At 36.3% G+C, this 21,719-nt stretch overlaps 1 pseudogene; it reads right to left on the bottom strand.

Annotated features, from left to right (window-relative positions):
- Positions 1 to 21,719, bottom strand: part of LOC119516030 — a 600,140-nt pseudogene that overhangs the window by 137,658 nt on the left and 440,763 nt on the right.

Raw genomic sequence — 21,719 nt, 5'->3', positions numbered from 1 at the left:
GTACACTCTGTCACAAATTCCGACCATCTTAGCTTTTCCAAACCACTATCTCTTCTTAATTCATTGGTACCCCAGTGTTCTCCTTTGGCTTATCATAGAAGGTCAAGACCAGTGCCCTTTACTCCAACATGATCTAGTGTGGGAGTCTATTTTTCTTTATATTTTATCATGTTTATATGCATAAGCAAATATATTTTAATTTTGCCTGCTTTTAACTTTGTCAGTGGAATTTATACTGATATATTCTTTTGTGACTTGTTTCTTTTAATGTTATGTTTGTAAGATTCACCTATTGTGAAGCATATGTTTTGTTATTTTTCACTTTTGGATAGTATTCAAATAAGTGGATGCATATGCCACTTTATATTTATCTATTACACTGTTTACAGACATTGGTTTCATTCCTCCAGTTCTTTCTATTATGATCATTATTGTGTGAAAGTTTTTTTATATGTGACTTGAACATCTGTGCAAGAAATTCTTATGGAGTGTATACCTAGGCATGTGTGCCTTATGATCTTCACTAGTTCTACTATGCTAGGTAGTGTCAAACAGCCAAAATGATTGCACAAATTTGGTCTTCTGTTAGCTATTCTTGGTGGTGCACATTTTTGCCAAATCATGGCATTAATTTTTTTTCCAATATGGTGTGTCTTTAATGGCATATCTGAGTAGGTGTTAATTTGCACTTCTCTAATTATCAGTGAGGTGAATCATCTTTTCATCTTTTTCTCCATTTAGTTTTTTGAAGTGCCTGCTCAAATATCTTTTCCAATTTCCCATTGTGTTATCTATCTTTTAAGAGTTTTTATAAAAATTGTCCATATTCTTGTTCCTTTTTAGTTATGTGTGTCAAGCCAAGGTTCTGGGCTACCCACCATGGAGAAGGCCCATCATGACATGGAGAAGAGCACAGATATACGGGTCACCAAGGGCAGGAGTCCAGGCACTTCTGCCTGTTCCATGGCACCACGGTACCACTGTCACTATGGAACACACAGTGAGTGTTGTGCAAATATTAAGAGATTTATTACAGGAATTGGTTCATGTGACCTTGGGGACTGGCAAGTCCAAAGTTTGTAGGGAAAGTTGCAAGTTGGAAATGCCAATGAATTCACATATTCCCCAGAAGAAGTGGGCTTGTGAAGTAGAGTCATAAATTCTTTCTGACTACTGAAATCCTCTGTTCTCATCTTAAGGCCTCCAAATGTTTGGAGGAAGAGACTCCCTCATTGCAGAAGGCAATCTTTGTGGATTGTAGATGTAATCAGCTATTGATGTAAACAAATAATTATTTAAGTCCATCTACTAAATATCCTCACACTAACAATCAGGTCAGTGCTTCCTCAACTAAATGAATGCACATAATAATCTAGCCAAGTTGACACACAAAATTAACCATTGCACTGACTCTCAATGAGAAGAGACAGAGCAAGATCAGCTTCAGTAGTGGGATTTGGTCCCCCATGGCCAGTGGGTTCCTCCAGACAGCCAGTGCAGGGCCTGAGCACATGCCTCTCATGACACAGCCTTGGGAAACCCCGTTCTATCCCTGCTAGAAAGAGACATGCAGTGGGATTGGCCAAGTGCCACATGATACACAGGGTTAAGCAGCACAATGAAGCTCATGGTGTATTAAAGCAGGGAAGATTACCCTATAAGGAAGAAGGATCTGGGCTGAGCATGAGCTTAATACCCAGCTTCTAAATAAGGAAATGTTCCAGGCCTAGGTTTCTGATTAGGCAAGTCCAGAAAGGGGTGGCTGATAACACAATGGCTTCTTCCAAACAACATGCAATGAAAAAGTGCCTTTTTATTCTTTCACAGTGCATTTTGATGTAAGCAAGCTTTTAACATTAACATAGTCACATTTATCTTTTCTTTTGTGATTAGCATTTTTGGATTTTGTGTAAGTCATAAAATTATTTTCTTATGTTATCTTCTAAAAGCTTATATCTTTGTCTCTGACATCTAATGCTTTATTCACCTAGAATTTTTCTTGGTGAAGGTGTGAAATAGGAGTCCAATTTCATTTGTATCATAGCACATTTTATTGAAAATTCCATTCTTTACCCCTTTGGGTTACATTTTCATCTTTTCATAAATCAAATGTCTCTATAGGTTGGATATTTTTTCTTGTCCAATTGTCTATCCTGAAGCAAATACCATATTACCATTATCATTATTATTTCTGTAATAAATCTCTATATTTGGGAGAGATAATCCTTCCTATATTGCTCTTTTTTCATGAGCAGGTTGATTAGTTTTGTCCTTTTTCACTTTCAGTAATATTTTAAATTAGCTTTGTTAAATTCCAATGGAAAAATCTTTTTTGAATTTGGATCCACATGTTTATAATATTGGCTCTTCAACTGACAAAATTATCTGTCAGATTACTTAGGCCTTTTTATGTCATCTCATAAAATTTTGTAGTGTGATCTACAAAGATCTAGCATACTTTTGTTAGATTCACTACAAAGTACTTCATAATTAATAATATTGCAAAGGGTATGACAAGTTTTAATTTTTAAATTATTGCTGATATATAGAAATAAAATTGACTTTAAATCTTGATTTTCTAACTGTCTACCTTGGAAAAATTTCATAAGTTCTAATAATTTACCTCTGGTAATTTTGGATTTTTCCCTTTACATGTGGTCATATCATCTGTGAATAGAGACTGCTTTGTTTCTTCCTTTACAATTTTTGCAGCTTTTGCTTTTCTTTCATTTCTCTTGCCTTAAAGTGCTGGTTATGTCCTCAAGACACTGTTGAATAGAGGTTGTCAATGGTGGATATTACTGTCTTGTTCCCACCCCTAAAGGAAATCTTTCATCAGTTCACTATTAAGTATGTTTTTTGCTAGAAGATATTTAAAATTATATCCCTGCTCAATACTTTGTTTATTTTCTTCAGTTCCACTATGATGAATTTGATGGTGGGTATCTATTTATTTATCCTGCTTGGCATCTGCTAGGCTTCTTGAATTTGTGATTCAATGACTTTTATCAATTATTGGGAGTTCTCAGCTATCATTTGATTAAATCTTGTCCTTGCTTCATTCTTTTTTCTTTCCTTCTGGTACTGCAGCTAGATGCATAATAGAGTTTCTCACTCTCTTCCTCTTGTCCCTTAATCTCTTTTTGTAATGTTTTGTACTCCTTTCTCTCTATGATACATTCTGGATAATTTCTTCTGACTTTTATTCCATTTCCCTAATTACCACTTCTTCTATGTCTGATTTGTTATCAAATCAATACATATCTTTTTATTTTCCATAATTAAGTTTTTCAGTTCTTGGAGCTCTTTTTGTTTTTTCTAAGTCTATTTTGTTTTACCATTTCTTATTCCTTATACATATTTTTAAGCATCCCATTTATTTCTTTAAAACATATTAAGAATAGGTGTAATAAAATCTTTGTGTGATAAATCTATTATCTGCCCTCTTTGAAGGTCCACCTATATATACATATATATATTTCTATTCTTGGCTCTCACTATGGGTACATTATTTTCCTGTGTGTTTCTGTTTAGGATTTTTTTTACAAGGAATTTCTCATTTTCCTTGGAAAATTGCTTGTGGGGTTCTCTTTTGAGGCCTGGGATTATGAGTTCTTCAAAGGGAATTTACACCTGACTCATCCAGTCACCATCACCTGGGATCACTTTAAATTGATAATTTATGGTTATTTTGCAGTTTTTTATGGACCACAAAGGCTTGTGAATTTGGTTGAATGTCTGTTAGAGGGATGACTTGAGGTTATGTATTCTCCTGCTTTGCTCAAGTCCATGAGTTTGACTTTCCTTGAAAATCCATGATGGGGACATATTTCTCCTTCATCCGTACACTTATATCTCTCAATACCACATGAATCCTTAAAAACACAATCAAGTTTGCCAGGTGTGGCCTATATGCCCATGGTAAAAGTTGTCTCACTGCTTGGCTTACTCTTCTAGGTTTCTGCCTTGACTTATATTTTGGCTTGGAAATTCCTTATTATTTTCCTATTTCTGGAAACATATATATTCTTCTTCCACCTCCATGCCCCAGTTCATGTCACACTCTTGTTATTGGTACAGGCATGCTTTTCTCTTATAAAGAGTCATTAAATAAAAAGTATATGAATAATAAGCCCCTATGAAGTCACACTCAGTTTGAAAATATAAGAATTAATAGAAATATACATTTACCTGTGAACTTCCTTTCATGCTTTTCTCTAGCCTTCTGACACCCAAGGGAATCACTATTCTGAAACTTGTGTTTATAGTTTTTTCAAAAATATAGTGTTCTTATCTGTGTGTTCCTACAGAGTGTATTGTTTATTTGAGCTGGTTTAATTTTTCTAAGAAGTGTAATATCCTGTAACTATACTATTTGGACTTTTCTCATACAACAATATATTGTAACTGTTCACTATACTGTTGAATGTGGCAGAAGTTAATTTATTTTGGCCCCTGTATAATATTCCATTATTTAAATAAATATTTCAGTTTCTTTCTTAATGTTCATGACAAATGCATATTTGCATTGCTTCCAGGGCTTGTTATTATTAATAGAGCTACTCCAAACATTCTTTCATGTGGCTAATTGCATTTTCCAAAACTGGCTGCAATAGTCACTCCTATCCCCATAAGCTCTTAGGCAATGTAACTGTGTCACTTTTCCAACATCCTTTAGTTTGGGTGGGACTTGAGACTGCTCTTATCAACAGAATATGATAGAAATGATCCTGTGCATTTTCTTGATATAGCACTTCACAGACCTGGACATTTCTGATTCCTGCCTCATAGAATGCTAACTCTTGGGCTATGCCTGCTTGAAACCAATCCACCATGCTGTGGGAAAACCCAGTCACATGGAGAGACCCTGTGTAGAAGCTCTGGTCAATGGCTTCAGCTGAGCTCCCAGCTGCCAAATGGCATTAACTGCCAGCCCACTGATTGAGCCATGATGGGTGTTCCAGCTCTTTCAAGTTTTTAGATAACTGCAGCCCCAGCCAATGTTGACTACTACTGTATGAAGTGAGAACCCCAGGTTAAGTCAACTCAAGCTATAAAATGAGGTATAGTAATTTACTGTTGGTTTAAAACCACTAAATTCATAATCAAAATATAAATTTGTTCCAGAAGTGATTTTTGAACCTACATGAATCTGTTTCCTACTGCTTGGGTTTATGTCTATTTTTCCAGGGCTTCTATGACAAATACCACACACTGGTTGACTGTGGGCTTAAACAATGAGAATTCATTGCCTCACAATTTTGGAGGCTAGAGGTCCAATTTCCATGCTGAACACACCATGCTTTCTCCCAGAATCTGTAGTATTTTGGTGCTGGTTTGCCACAATTCTTGGGGTTCATTGGCTTGTATGTCTGCTTCTGTCACATGGCTTTTCCGTATTCTGCTTAGTCTTCTGCATTTCTGTCTAGATTTGCTTCCTTTATAAAGACTTCAGTCATTGATAGACTGAGTTATATATCCCAGAAAAAATGTTCTTAATATTAATCCACGTTCCTGGGGGTATAAACCCGTTTATAAATATGACATCTTGAAGATGCTCTTTTTAGTTGGGGAGCGACACAACTTTTTAGTGAGGGAATGAGGGTTGGGCTTAATTTGAAATACTGGAGGCCTTATAATGAGGACCCAGAAGGCACAGAAGTGAGAAAGGAGATGACACCAACATTTGACAGGTGGCATTAAGATAAGTCAAGGAACCCCAAGGATTACTGGAAATCAGCACCATAATGATACTCTTTTGGGAGAAGGCAAGCCATGCTGATATCTTGGTTTTGGACTTGTAGCCCCCAAACCGTAAGCCAATAAATTCCCATTGTTTAATCCAAAAACTGATTTGTGGCATTTGTGATAGCAGCTCAGGAAACTAAGAAAACCATATGGATTATAACCCACCCTAATTCAATTTGACCTCATCTAGATATGATCTCTGAAGATCTTATTTGCAAATGAGTCCACACCTGTATTAATAATAACATCTTCAAAGGTCCTATATACAAATCGATTCACACCCACTGGAATGTAGATTGAGATTTATGTCTTTTGTGGGGGATGTGATTCAATACCCAACAGGTGCTAATCTAGAGGTTTAGTTTTCAAGAGAAGAGTCCTTCTACCCTGGCAATGGTTTCATTCAAACTAGAAATAGAAACTGTTCCCTGGACACTTAGGCTCCTCATATCAATAAACCAACAGGGAAAAGGGGGGAGGGGTTTCTTTACTAGCTGGGCCAATTCATCCAAACTGTCAGAGGGTAATTGGGTTTCTACTACAAATGGGACTAAAAATGAGTATATATTAAATGCAAGAGAGCTTCTGAGGTAGCTCATAATATTCTCATTTCCTGTGGTAAGAGTTAATGGAAAATATCAGCAACCTGAAACTGGCAGAATTTTCCAATATATCAGATCCTTCAGGAATAAAAGTCTGAGTCATTTCTTAGGCAAAGAAACACATCCAGCAGAGGTGCTTGCTGTGGGTAGGGTACATGGAATGGGTGTTGGAAAAGCATGGTTATAAATATCAGTTATGATCATGTGACCAGGTACGGAAAGGATTGTCATTGTTCTGTTTCCTCCTTATTTTGAAAGGAAGTTTTATTTATATTAACAAATTCTTTTTTTTTCCCACTTTTCTGTTCTTTAAGATAAAATGCATTGGCAGTGCTTTACCTTATATTACAGCGTTAAAGTTTTAGGATATCAATGGTTTAATGTTACTCATCAAGAAAAAAAATGAACATCAACCAAAGATAGTTAAAGTGAGACATCAGACTTGATCTCCAATTTTGGGAAGAGTTGGTGTGTTTCAAATTGTATGTGGGATATTATAAACATAGTAGGTGGGAGATAATTTTGCTTTGGCTTTTTATTTGGAAAATAAAAACAGTTCAGCCAGGCACATTTGTGTGAGAATGGGTGGACTATGGTAGTTTTGGACTATGTCAACTTCCAAGCCCAACCTGCATTTGTCAGAATTCCCTTCCCTGCATGGATACAGATTAGGGGTGGTGACAAAGAAATTTGCATGAAGTTTGGAAGGCAAAAGTTGAACAGCAGTTCTTATATTTGGTAGGCTAGCAAAAACCCCAGTTGCTGCTAAAGCTCTTGCCTGTTATCATTGATCTGGGGACTCACATCATTGACATGGAGTAGCTGATCTTTCATGTCCTGCCAGATTTCCTTCAGGTCTTCTGAATTCTAGGCCAGGAAGGTGTGCAACTCCATCATGAAGTTCATCAACTTCTTCTATCTGAGAGAGATATGCAGATTCTCAATTTTCTTCATGGGTTTTTTGATGGTTAGTTTCATGTGTCAACTTGGCCAGGTGATGGTACCCAGATGTCTGGTCAAGCAAGCCCTGGTCTTGCCCATTTCATCCTGGTTATCTAATTTGTTGGTGAACAGTTGTTCATAATATTCTCTTATACTTTACTTAATTCTACGGGATAAGTGGTAATCTCTCCCTTTCATTCCTCACCTTAGTTATTTGTGTCTTCTTTCTTTTTTTCTTTGTCAGTTTAGGTTTATCTATCTCATTGATCTTTTTCAAAGAACCAGCTTTCAGTTTTCTTGATTCTCTCTAATTTTTAAAAATTCTCTATCTCTTTTATCGTTAATCTTATTTCTTTCCTTCTGCTCTCTTTGGGATTAGATTTCCCTTCTTTTTCGAGGTCCTCTAGATTTGAGGTAAGGTCTCTCATTTGAGATCTTTCTTCTTTTTTAATGTAAGTTTTTAGAGCTATAAAATTCTCTCTTATAACTGCTTTTGCTGAATCCCATAAGTTTTTGTGCATTGTGTTTTCATTGTTATTTGCCTCCAGATATTTCCTAATTTCCTTTGTGATTTCTACTTTGGCCCATAGTTTTTTTGAGTAGAGTATTCAATTTCCTCATATTTGAGAATTTTCCATTTCTCCCTCTATTATTGATATTTGACTTCATTCAATATAGTCAGATATGTTGTATGAGTTCAATATTTTTGAATTTATCAAGACTTTTGTGGCCTGTCCTGAAGAATGATCCATATATATTAGAGAAGAATGTGTATTCTGCTGCTATTGGGTGAAGTGTTGTATATATGTCTGTTAGGCCTAATTTAGAATATCTTTCAAGTCTTCTTTTTCCTTCTTGAGCATCTGTCTAGAAGTTCTATCCATTGTTGAAAATGGTATATTACATTCTCCTCCTATTAATATAGAACCATCTATAGCTGTTAATATTTGCTTCATATATTTTGGGGCTCTTCTGTTAGGGGCACATATTTTTATAATTGTTAATTATGATTGATTTTATGCCAAATTATTTTCAATAACATATGCATGCACTGTTCCTAAGACACTCAGTCCTCCACCATTTTCCTGTATTTGTTACAAATTATATCTTTCTACATTGTATGCTCCAAACCATCATTTTATTATAGTTTTATACATTTGCATTTTTACATCTCTATGAAGCAATACATTTAGTTACATAAACAATACAGTACAATAGTGCTAGCATTTACAATTACTCATATGGTTGCCTTTACTGGAGGTCTTTATTTCTCTATGTTGTTTTGTTCCAGTGTCTAGTGTTTCCTTACAAACTGAATAATTTCCTTTAGTATTGCTTATAGGGAACAAATTCCCCCAGCTTTTTTTTTTAATCTGGGAATGTCTTCATCTCTTCTTCCTTCTTTAAAATTCAGTTTTATTGAGATATATTCACATACTATACAATCATCTATGGTGTACAATCCGCTGTTCACAGAACCATCTTATAGTTGTGCATTCATCACCCCAATCTATTTTTGAACATTTTCCATACACCAAAAAGAATCAGAACTAGAATAAAAAATAAAAATAAAAAGAATACCCAAATCACCCCCATCCCACCCTATTTTTCATTTGGGTTTTGTCCCCATTTTTCTACTCGTCCATCCTTACACTGGATAAAGGAAGTATGATCCACAGGGTTTTCACAATCACACTGTCACCCCTTGTAAGCTACATTGCTATACAATCATCTACAAGACTCTACTGAGTTGCAGTTTGGTAGATTCAGGTATTTACTTTTAGCTATTCCAGTATATTAAAACCTAAAAAATCTTATCTATATAGTGCATAGGAATGTCCAACAGAGTGACCTCTCAACTCCATTTGAAATCTCTCAGCCACTGAAGCTTTTTTTCAGTTCATTTCCCATCCCCCTTTTGGTCAAGAAGATGTTCTCAATCCCATGATGCCAGATTCAGATTCATCCCCAGTAGTCATATCCTGCATTGCCAGGGAGATTTATACTCCTAGGAGTCAGGTCCCACATAGGGGGGAGAGCAGCAAGATCACTCACCAAGGTGACTTAGAGAGAGGGCCACATCTGAGCAACAAAGAGGCAACTGGTGGGAGACTCTTAGGCATGATTATAAGCAAGTTTAGCCTCTTCTTGCAGTATCCAGCTTCATAGGGGCCAGCCCCAAGACAGAGGTCTCAGCACATCAAGTCATCTTACCCCAATGTTTGTGAGAACATCAGCAACAATCTAGGTGTCTTCCTCATTTTTTGAAAGAAAGTCTTGTCACATATAAAATTCTTGGTGGACAATTATTTTCTTTCAACATTTAAATATCTCATACCACTGCCTTCTTGGCTCCATGTTTTCTGATGAGAAATTGGCACTTAATCTTACTGGGATTCCCTTGTACCTAACTCATTAATTTTTCTCTCACAGCTTTCAGAACCCTGTCCTTGTCTTTGACACTGGACAATTTGATTCTTAGGTGTCTTTGTATGCTATTTGGTGTTTGTTTCACTTCTTGAATGTGCATATCCATGTCTTTCTTTGAATTTGGAAAGTTTTCTGCCATTAATTCTTTAAATATTCCTTCTGTGACATTATTTCTTCTCCTTTTGGGACTCCCATAATGTATACATTGGTTTGTGTGGTCTGCAGGTCTCTTAGGCTGTATTCATTCTTTTCTTATTCTTATGTTTGTGTTCCTCAGCCTGAATAATTTCAGTTATCTTGTCCTCGAGTCCACTGATTCTTCTGCCACCTGAAATCTACTTTTGTAACTGCCTAGGGAATTTTTCATTTCAGTTATTATGTTCTTCAACTCTAGAATTTCCCAGAAGAGATTCCCATATTGTTCATTCACTTTTCTCCCATTTCTTTAGTTCTTTTCCCATGTTTCACTTTATCTCCTTGACCATATTGGGGATAATTATTTTAAAGTCTCTGGTAAGTCTAAAGACTTCTCCTCTTCATTGATGGTTTTGGTCTCACACAGAAGTTGAAGTTTTAAGGCACAGTCAATATCATCCTTTGCCCTTTAGTCTGATTTGCCTTTGTCCTAAACAAGTCCATTTCATTCATATCTCTAATTGAAGTTTGATCTCATTTTTAGCTTCTTTACTAGTTGCTGTATGGGGTAATGTTGACATTCATAGCTGTTGAACTCTGGTTCTGAGGCTCAGGTGTCATACAGATATCCAAAGTTCCAGGGACTGGAACTGCTTATACACAAACAACTCAGATTTCAGAAATGACCATTAAAACTCATGAATAGATGTGACTGCTGTAAGAGCTTACAATCTATGAACTTTTATAATAAGCCTTTCCCTGATAACCTGTGCTCTCATTCAATTCTCAGAGTTTTCATATTTTAGTTAGTCTATATTACTGAGGCTTTGTAATGTTTGTCTTTTCATTTCTGGCTTATTTCACTCAACATACTGTCATCAAGGTCCATTCACCTAGTTTCACACCTCACCACTTCACTCCTTTTTGCCACCATTCAATATTCCACTGTATGTATACATCATAGTTCACCAGTTCATTTAATAGGTCAGTGTACCCTTAGACCACCTCCATCCACTGAAAATCATGAATACTGCTGCCATAAACACCAGTGTGCAAATGTCCATTCTTGTTTCTGCTTTCAGTTCTTCTAAGTTTATAACCAATAATGGGGTTACAGGATCATATGGCTACCCCATACCTAGCCTCCTCTGGATCCACTACACTGCCCTCCAGAGGGGCTGCACCATACTTCTTCCCCACCAACAGTGACTAGGTACATCCCTCTCTCCACATTTTCCCCATCACTTACATGCCATGCCTCTCTTTATATTTTAAACACAGTTTATTTCACACACCATACAATCCACCCTAAGTAAACAACCAATAATTCCCAGTATAATCACATAGTTATGCTTTCACCACCACAATCCATATGAGTAGATTTCCATTTCTTTCACAAAGAAGAAGAGGAGAAAAAACAATAAAAAGAAAATATAGAATAAAAAATAAAAATAAAAAATAAAATACAATGAAAAGATCAGACACAACAACATCAAGGATCCCTTACAACTTCCTTATATCCCCCTCTTATTGATATTTAGCTTTGGTATATTGTCTTTGTTACAATTAGTCGAAGCATATTGCAATGTTACTGTTAACAATAGACTCTAGTTTGCATTAGTTGCATTTTCCCCTAAACCATCCAATTTTCTATATCTTGCAATGTTAACATTCATTTGTTCTCCTTCATGTAAAAGCATTCTTATATTTGTGCATTTAATTACCATCATTGACCACTCTAGGTTTCTCAATGTTATACAATCCCAGTTTTTATCTTCTATCTTTCCTTCTGGTGTAATACATGACCCTAGCCTTCGTCTTTTGAATGTAATCATAATCATCTCTGATCAGAGTATTTACAACATTGTGCTAAGGTCACACAGTATTGTGCTATCCATTTCTAGATCTATACAATAAATCCTGTTGAACATTCTGTACTCCTTTGGCATCAAATGCCTAATCTCTGTCTCCTTTCTATATCCTGATAACCTGTGTTCTCAACTTTAACTCTCAAAGTTCACTCATTAATGTTAATTCAAATTAGTGGGACCATACACTGTCCTTTTGTTTGTGGCTAATTTCACTCAATGTAATGTCTATTGTCTACCACTTTGTCTTTTGGATTTTATATGACATATCTTAATTTATTTTAATTTTTTCACACTCTATTTATACCCTTACTGTTAGTCTTCATTTCTACACTGATCTTCAAACCTCTCTCTCCTATTTTCCTATCTGACTTTAGTGCTCCATTTAGTATTTCTTGTGGAGCAGGTATCCTGTTCACAAACTCTCAGTGTCTGTTTGTCTGAAAATATTTTAAACTCTCCCTCAGTTTTGAAGGACACTTTTGCTGGATATAAAATTCTTGGTTGGCAGTTTTTTCTCCTTCAGTGTCTTAAATACCACTGCCTTCTGGCCTCCATGGTTTCTACTGAGAAATCCACACATAGTCTTATCAAGCTTCCCTTTTATGTGATGGATTGCTTTTGTTTTGCTGCTTTCAGAATTCTCTGTCTTTGACATTTGATAATCTGACTATTAAGTGTCTTGGAGTAGGTCTATTCAGATCTATTCTGTTTGGAATATGTTGCACTTCTTGCATCTGTAGCTTTATGTCTTCTTAAGTGATGGAAAATTTTCAGTGATTATTGCCTCCATTATTCTTTCTGCTCCTTTTCCCTTCTCTTCTCCTTCTGGGACACCCATGACATGCATATTTGTGTCCTTCATGTTGCATTCTATTCCCTGAGACTCTGTTCATGTTTTTCCATTATTTCTCCTGTACTTTTGTGTGTAGGATTTCAGATGCCCGGTTATTGAATTCTTTCTTCTGCCTCTTCAAATCTGCTGTTTTATGTCTCCATTGTTTTTTTCATCTCTTCTATTGTGCCTTTCATTCCCATAAGTTCTTCCAATTGTTTTTTCAAATTTTTATGTTCTTCCTTTTGTTTGCTCAATGTCTTCTTGGTATCTTTCATCTCTTTTGTGATATATTCCCTCAACTCATTAATTTGGTATTTTAATTTATTTAGCATGTTTGTTTTAACATCTTTAATTAGTTGTTTCATCTCCGGTATCTCATTTGAAGTGTGTTTTTCCCTTTGATTGGGCCATATCTTTGTTTCTCCTAGTGTGACTCATATTTTTTTTGTTGCCTAGGCATCTGGTTTCTTTGATTACCCCAATGAGATTTTCCCAGACCTGATGGGCCCAGGTCTCAGGAGGAGGATGCACTCAGTATCAATTTTCCCTGAGGATGAGACCCAGCAGGTTGTCAGACTTTCTTATGAGGCCTCTAGACTCTATGCTTTCCTATCCTATCCAGAATGTTGTGCCAGTCATCCCACAGCTCCCCACCTGCCTAAAGAAGTGCAGTGTCTTTAATTCTCAGCAAACCCTGTACCAGCCAGAAGCCAAGCTTAATCTGTATCTTTCTTTTATTTCCTCAGGCCCTGTGGTATGAATTTTCTAAGGGAGGACTGCCACTTGAGCTGGGTGCTGGCCCCCTTTCTTAGGAAAGATAACCCCATTAAAGAATTATTTACTTCACTTGTGTTCTTCCTTTGTCTCTCATCTTAACTGCACCTTTCCTGTGCCAGCACTGACAACTGAAAATGCCCAAGGTTTTCTCTAATGAGCAACTTAGAATGATAGAAAAAAGAAAGAAGAAAGATATCACCTTTTCAGAACCAGTCCCAGCCCCTCAGTTTCACCTGTCAAGAGCCAGAGTTGGTACTCAATTCTATGTGCTACTTTTCTTTGGACATAGCCCTTTCTCCATATTCTGAGCTCTGCCAACTCCAAAAGCTTCTGTATTTTATTTATTTATTTATTTATTTATTTATTTATTTATTTATTTATCTATCTATTTATTTATTTATCCATCAGCCCCACCTCCTCTCTGCCAGGAGAGACATCCAAGTTCCTTCTCTTCTTGTCCCAGCTTTATCCATGCTACTAACTTGTATTCAGTAGTCCAAATTTTTAATTTAAAACTGCATTTGGAGCTTGGTTGAGCTAAATTCCTTTGCATCTAGAAGAGACTGCTTCATTTTCCCACAGGGTAGTGTTCCATCTTAGCCTGCCATGCCACTGGTGTAGAGTAACCAGTCTCTGCCATTCAGGGGGCTTCACTTACAGTTTTATGCTTGTTTTCAGCCCTTCCACTCATTCCAGACTTGTATATGAGGGTATCTGGTCACAGATGTCCCCAAAGCAGTTTTTCCAGACTATTTACTAGTTGTTCTTGGCTATTTACTAGTTGCTCTAGAGGATTAACTAAATTCCACATCTCCCTTCCTGCCATCTTCTCCCCCTCCACTCCTGGGTGCTCTTTTGTGTGACTTAAGGCAAGTAGTAATTGTACCAGGCCATTTCAATGTAATTGTTTCTCATGGTGTCTGAGCTGTCAGCAAGCAGCTTCTCTGTCCTTAGGACAAACTCTGGGAGGGGGAACCTGAGACAAGTTTCCTGGCTCATCTCTCAGAATTCTAACTAAGAGATCAGCACTGACATGCATTTTCCCCAGTATGCACCCAGGGAATACTTTTCTCCCTCTGGAACAGGGCCAGGGGTCTACAATGGTAGTGCAAGCTGGCTGTGGAGAGGGTGGCAAGAGGGGCCAGCAAGAGTTCCAGGACCTTTTGAAACTGTGCTTTCTTAATTCAGTACTTGCCCAGTTAATGCAGCCTTTTAACTGTTTTCTATATTTTTGAGGAAGTTTCCTTTCTTTCAGATTCCTCTTCCACCTTTGCCCCAGGGGGACTGCAGCAATGTCTGCCCTCATAGAGGTCCCCAGTCATCTGAAGCAGCTGATCAAATGTAGAGGTCTGGGATCAGACAACACATGCCTGGAGTTTGCAGGACTAGTTCTTTACATCCCACCATGGCACCAGCAAGCTGAGACAGAAGATGGGATCTCCAGGCCTTGCTGTTGTCTGCCGTGGGACTTAGGGAAGAGGAATGGCATATACCACAGGGAGGGTGAAACTCACCAGTCTTTATTGCAATTTAACAGTCTCTTCCTCCTGCTCCTCACTGGACGTTGCAGTGTTCACCAGGTTCTGTAATTTCAAAGTGGTTGATTCAGGTTTTTTCTGCCAGTTCAATAGTTCTTTCAGTAGAGGTACTGATTGTTGGAGATTCCTACTTCACCATCTTCTCACAGACTTCCCCAATTTTCCTGTATATGTTTTAAATAAACATTCAGTATATGATACCATTTCTTCTATAGCCAGGATTTACGGGTCCAGGAATCAATAATTGGTAATAGAAGTGGCACCACTCACTATTAACCTTAGTGGTCCACTTTCTTTTGGCTAATATTTGCATAGGATACCTTTTATCATTCTTGAGCTTTCAATCTTTCTGTGGCACTTACATTTAATGTGCATACTGATATACTTGGGTCTAAGTCTCCTATATAGCAATATGATTTCCATTTGTCCTACTTGTTCTGTTTCCTTTTCTCTTTCCTTTTTTTTGGATGGGATTTTTTTTACAGCTGAATTTTTCTCTATTATTTTGATTTATCATAAACAGTAGTCATTAATCTTTTTACCTTCTTCTCAAACAACCCAATGTCATTAAAAATTTCACCTCTACCCTATTTATATGTTTACTGTTGGTTATTTTATTTGTTTTAATTTTCAATCTTCATTTGATATAATAATAAAGATAATTATTATACATAGTCAATATTCATTTAACTTTACTTACCTATGTACACTACCATTGCTTTTAATCCTCCCATCATCTTTGAGTTTTCATCTGGGATCATATTCTTTTGCCTGAGCCATAAACTTTAGTAGTTCCTTTATTGTACATTTGCTGACAACAAATATTCTATTTTTGCTTGTCTAAAATTGTTTTAAATTTTTATTTAAAATATTGCACACAATCACAAATCTACAGAAAAGTTGGAAGAACATTAGAAAGACATTTTTTCTTGAATCACTCAAAAGTAAGTTATTGACCTGATGTCTCCTTACCACCAAACATTTTAGTGTGTTTCCTGAAAACCAGAACACAACCATCAGTCATCAAAATCAGAGAACTAACATTGATATATCACAGCCATTTAACTCTCCTGACCCATTCATTTTTTCACCATGTCCCTCTGCCACTTTTTACAGTATGAAGATCCATCCAGGATCACACATTGCATTCAGTCATAAGCCTGTAGTCTGCTTCAATCTGAAAAAGTTTCCTCAGTCTTTCCTTGGATTTCATGACTGATATTTTTAAGATACCAGGAGAGTTATTTTGTAAAACAGGGCTCAGTTTGGGTTTGTCAGATGATTTTTCATGATTCAAGTTATGCAGCTTTGGCAGGAAATAACACTCCTCACTGCCTACTATTGGGGGGTACATGATTTTCATTTGCCCCATCACTGATGTCATTCACTCTAAACACTTCATTAAGGTGGTGTCATCCAGCCTGATCCACTGTGAAGATAATCTTCTTCCCTTTTTAATGAATATGCATTTTGTGGGGAGCACCTTGAAACTATATAGATATTCCTCATTCCTCATCACACTTCCAGTTAATTAATTTAATGTATCAGTTTGGATTCATGGTTTCCTATTTTATTCAAGATATTATAATTTGTTACTATCATTATTTGATTCTCAAATGGACTCCAGTATGGCAAGTTAGAGCCCCTTCCAGATGGCTTTTGTGTACTTTAGACATGTTCACTTCATCCTTTGAGCACTGCCTTACTTTGTGGTGTAAGAAGTTCCAAGTTCATCTTGGAGTTTCCTTGCCAGTCATGGTTAAGCCATTTCTTCAATCAGCTTTTAGTAAAGAAAAGTATTGAGATACCAAGATCTGGTGTTGGGTTTACCTCTGGCTATTGGGGTGTCACTATCCTCAGGACCTTACAGTGGACAGAATTGGGGAATATTTGTGTCTCTCTATATAAACACAAATATATGTGTATATGTATACATATAGAAATACTGCTTTAATTATTTATCTATCTACATATTTTGAAATCCACAAATTCAACCTGATGAATCCAGTTTGAATCAAATTTGATGGAGTTCATTCTAGTTATTTTCCCTTTTGGTATTTATGACTCCCTTCTCCCCATCCATTCTTCTCGATTTATTTATTTAATTTATCAATCCCCTATCTAATCAATCTCTCTTCTCTTCCACCATCTCCTACCCAACTTGGATGTCCTTCTCTCCTCTCTCAAGCCCTGGTCCCCCATTTTGGGCTGCACCTCCCTCCCAAGTGAAACCCTGGTCATCCTTCTTGGTGCCTGACTTCCTTTGCCAGGTTGCCCTCCCCTCCTCTGCCATGTGTGTGCCCTGGGCTCTGAGTCCATCTCACATCCTATTCTGGGCCTCTTTTCCTCCTGCACTCCCATGCAGATATCTACTTTGCTCTGCCTACCTAACAGCTTCAGATAGGAAACAAAGTGAAGAGGAAAAGAAGGGTCATATTTACTTTTGAAAGATAGTTATTCTCAGCACTTTGAGGATAGTGTTGCATTTTCTTCTTGTTCCATTGTTTCTGTTGTAATGTCAACTTCTGGTCTTAATATTACTTCTTTGAAGGTAATGTGAGATCCCTCCTTCCTGCCTCTGCCAACCCCAACTATTTTAAATTCAATTTTATTGAGATATATTCACAAACCATGCAATCATCCATGGTGACCAATCAATTGTTCACAGTACCATTATATAGTTGTGCATTCATCACAATTTTTGAACATTTTCATTAGCACAAAAAAAGAATAAAAATTAAAACTAAAGTAAAAAAGAACATCCAAAACATCACACAACCCCCATCCCTCCCTATAGTTAATTTAGTTTGTCTTCCCCAACTGCTTTTACATTAGTCTCTTCCTTTGTTATTTAGCAGTTTTATAACATTAAGTTTAGTGAGTTTTATATATATTTTACTGTGTGTGTGTGTGTGTGTGTGTGTGTGTGTGTATATAATATATATGGCTAGAAGAAATTTTCTATATATTTTACTATGTTTGAATCTTGGGCTGGCATCTTTTGTTAGTTTTCAAAATATTTCATTTCAAAATATTTCTGACCTCTTTAAAAATGTTTCTTTCCCTTTCCCTCTCACTTCCTCTGGGACTCTGAGCACATATATATTAGACTTTATCACCATATTTCCTTTTCTTTTTCCTTTTCCACTCTTCTGTATGTTCTATGCTTTTATTTTTATATTCTTCATTCTAGATATGTTCTTTTGATCAAGCTTCTGGCTCACCAATTCTTTCTTCAGCTGTGTTTACTCTGCTCCTAAACCTGTCTTTTGTGTTCTTAATTTTTGCAATTGTATGTTTCAGCTCTAGGATTTCAGTTTTTAAAAATATTATACTATGTTTTATGTTGCATTTTTTAGGTTTCAATTTCTGCTGAAAATTTTCAGATTATTGTTTAAAGCCTGTGATATAGCATCACAGTTATTTTAAAGTCTATAGCTGATAATTCCAAAAGCTGGAGTTGGAGCCATTGTGGGTCTTCCATTTCTGTTAGTTATTCCCCATGCTGTTTTGTCTCTTTATATGTTGGGTTCTTTGTGATTATATGCTAGACATTGCATTCAGAAGTATTGAGGTGAGAATTTGAGCCTAAAGTGTTTTTATAATTTTCCGGAAATGATTTCCTTATGCTTCTGGCAGGTTTCTGGTGGCAGTCACAGTGTGGGGTCCACTTAGCATAATGGCAGAGATCAAGCTTTTATAGGAAGCCAATCACTTGAATATGGGCTGTAGTCCTGGTGAGGGATGGCTTCCTTCTTTTTCTTCTTTGCTGCTAGGGTGAAGTTCTGCAGGTTTCCAATTCAAAGTACAGAGACATTACCAGATCCTTTCTCATAGTGTGTCCCAGACTCCAAGTCTTTTCTCCAGGTTCCAGAAGATTATGAAAATTGATATTCAGCCTCTCAACTGCTTATTCTAGAATCAGCAAATTCCTTCAGTGGAAAAGTGGTAGTAAATGCCAGGCCTACATCTCTGAATTCCTGTCTCCTTTTGGCTCTTGATCTTGCAATTTGTAATTTCTCCACTGTATTCAAGCAGATTTGTAAAATATTTCATCCAGATTTTCTAGTATTCCTCAGAAGTAAGGTTGGCCCAAATTGCCTGAAGCCATTACAAGAAGCAGACATCTGTTTCTTTTAAAATTTTTATATTTTGTTTGTTCCTGGTTTATATACCAATACAATTGATTTTTGCATATTGACCTTGTAGCCTGTTATGTTTAATAATGATTTTTGTACATACTTCTGGATTTTTCTTAGACAATTTTCTTGCTTTATTTGTTTAATTTTTGTCTCCCTGCACACCCTAAATGAAATGTTGCTTTCTACAACTTCCCATGAAGAATAAGTTCAAAAATGTTTTTGGTAGAGACAGTTTATTAGGTCAAAGAAATTCAACTCTATTCTTAGTTTGAAAAAAATGTTTTATATCATAAATGAATGCATAATTCTTTCAATATTTTTGTACTTTAAGATCACATGATTTTTTATCCTTTAATCTGTTAATTCTTTGAACAACATTTACAGATTTCTGAATGTTAACTATCCTTGCATTTTGGGGATAAGCTTAACTTGGGCATGAAAAATTATCTAATTTTTAATTACTAGATGATCAGCTTCTATTGGTCATTACATTCAAGTGATTGAAGAACTTCCTGCAGATAAATATGGCCAAAATGAGAGTTTTGCTTAAATTAAAGTGCAATTTGCTTAATTAAAAGCTATTCAAGAGCCAGATGATGCACATGACTACTTTCAGATGGCCAAAGCAAACTGCAGGAAATTTGCTTTTGTGCATATAAATTTTGCACAATTTGAACTATCACAAGGTAATTGCAAGAAAAAGTAAGTAGCTCCTTCATAAAGCTGTAGTGGAGCAGTACCACTAGAAATGTTGGAAAATGCCATACAGAATTCAAACCTCCAGAAAAAGCAACTGCTTTTAGAGCAGGAAAAGAAGAGTTTATCAGCATCTACAATATTTCCTGCCCAAGAACCATTCTCCAGTTCACTTGGACATTTACAGAATATGAACATCAGTTGTGATTCCATAGGACTGTCTACTAAGGCCAGGTTTTTGTATGGAGAGAACATCTCCCCTCAAGATGCAGAAATTGGTCTTCAGAATCCTTTAAAATAAGCAAACAAATCTAAACTCTTATGCCCATTTGGAAGAGTTTCGGTTAATCTTTTAAATAACCCAGACTATCATATGAAGACTGATGATTCTGGTGTACCCAGTTTTACAAAAAGACAGACCTCTGGATCAGAATGCTGAAATTTGAGTGTTCCCAGATCTAAATCAAGTGGAAATGATTCCTGTGAATTGAGAAATCTAAAGGCTACTCAAAACAACCATTCTAAGGAAACTCTTCTGTCAGATGACAAAAGTTATGAGCTTTCTACTGATTCAGTAACCCCAGAGAATAAAACTGAATCAAGTCTTCTAACTAAATTAGAAGAAACTAAAGAGCATCAAGAACCAAAGTTCCCAAAAAGTGATGAGAAACAATGACAATCTAAGAGGAAGTCTGAATGTGTACACCAAAGTCCTATTGCATCTTCAAATCATTGCAGATTTTGGAGGTAACTTAAAAGGTTGATACAGAGCAGAAACATACCACTTTTGGACAACTGCCTTTCCAGTTTCAAAACAGTCACCAACAATATCAGCACTTAATTGGATTTATCCAAAATCTATTTGTAAGACACTAAGTAGCAATACCTTAGATGATCACAGTCAATATCTTAGATGATTAGAGCTCCAGTTGTAAAAAAATTACAGTCCACCTGCTTGTCAATTATGAACACCATAGCCAACCTACCTATTTTCAGCAGCAGCACCAAATACCAACTACTCCACTTCACAATTCACAGCGTTCAGCATCCTCTTCCACAAATGAATGTATTTCAGTTGAAGGAAGAATTTATTCCATATTGGAGCAGATAGGAAGTGGATGTTCAAGTAAGGTATTTCAGGTGTTGAGTGAAAAGAAACATACATGCTATAAAATATGTGAACTTAGAAGCAGATAATCAAACTATTGATAGTTACCATAATGAAAGAGCTTATTTGAATAAACTGCAACAGCACAGTGATTAGAGCATCTGATTTTATGGTTATGAAATTACAGACCAGTATATCTACATGGTAATGTAGTGTGGAAATATTGATCTTCATAGTTGGCTTAGAAAGAAAAAAAATCAGTCAATTCTTGGGAACACAAGATTACTGGAAAATATGTTGGAAGCAGATCACAAAATTCATCAACATGGAATTGTTCATAGTGATCAGAACCCTGTTAACTTTCTGATAAACTGATGGAATGCTAAACCTAATTGATTTTGGGGTTGCAAACCACATGTAACCAGATACAACAAGTATTGTTAAAGATTCTCAGGTAGGCACAGTTAATTATATGCTTCCAGAAGCAATCAAAGACATGTCTTCCTCAGAGAGAATGGGAAATAAAAATGAAAGATCAGTGATATTTGTTCCCTAGGATGCATTCTGAACTATATGACCTATGGGAAAACACTATTTTAACATATAATTAATCAGATTTCTAAATTCCATGCTATAATTGACACTAATCATTAAATTGAATTTCCTGATATTCCAGAGAAAGATCTTCAAAATGTGCTGAAGTGTTGTTTAATAAGGGACCCTAAACAGAGGACATCCATTCCTGAGCTAGGGGCACATCCATATGTTCAAATTCAAACTCATCCAGGTAGCCAGATGGGTGAAGGGAACCACTGAAGAAATGAAATACGTTCTGGGCCAACTTGTTTGTCTGAATTCTCCTTACTCCATTTTGAAAGCTGCTTGAGTATGTATG

The sequence above is a fragment of the Choloepus didactylus genome, chromosome 19 (assembly GCF_015220235.1).
Source record: "Choloepus didactylus isolate mChoDid1 chromosome 19, mChoDid1.pri, whole genome shotgun sequence".
Taxonomy (NCBI): domain Eukaryota; kingdom Metazoa; phylum Chordata; class Mammalia; order Pilosa; family Megalonychidae; genus Choloepus; species Choloepus didactylus.
This window is presented reverse-complemented; position numbering and strand designations above follow the sequence as displayed.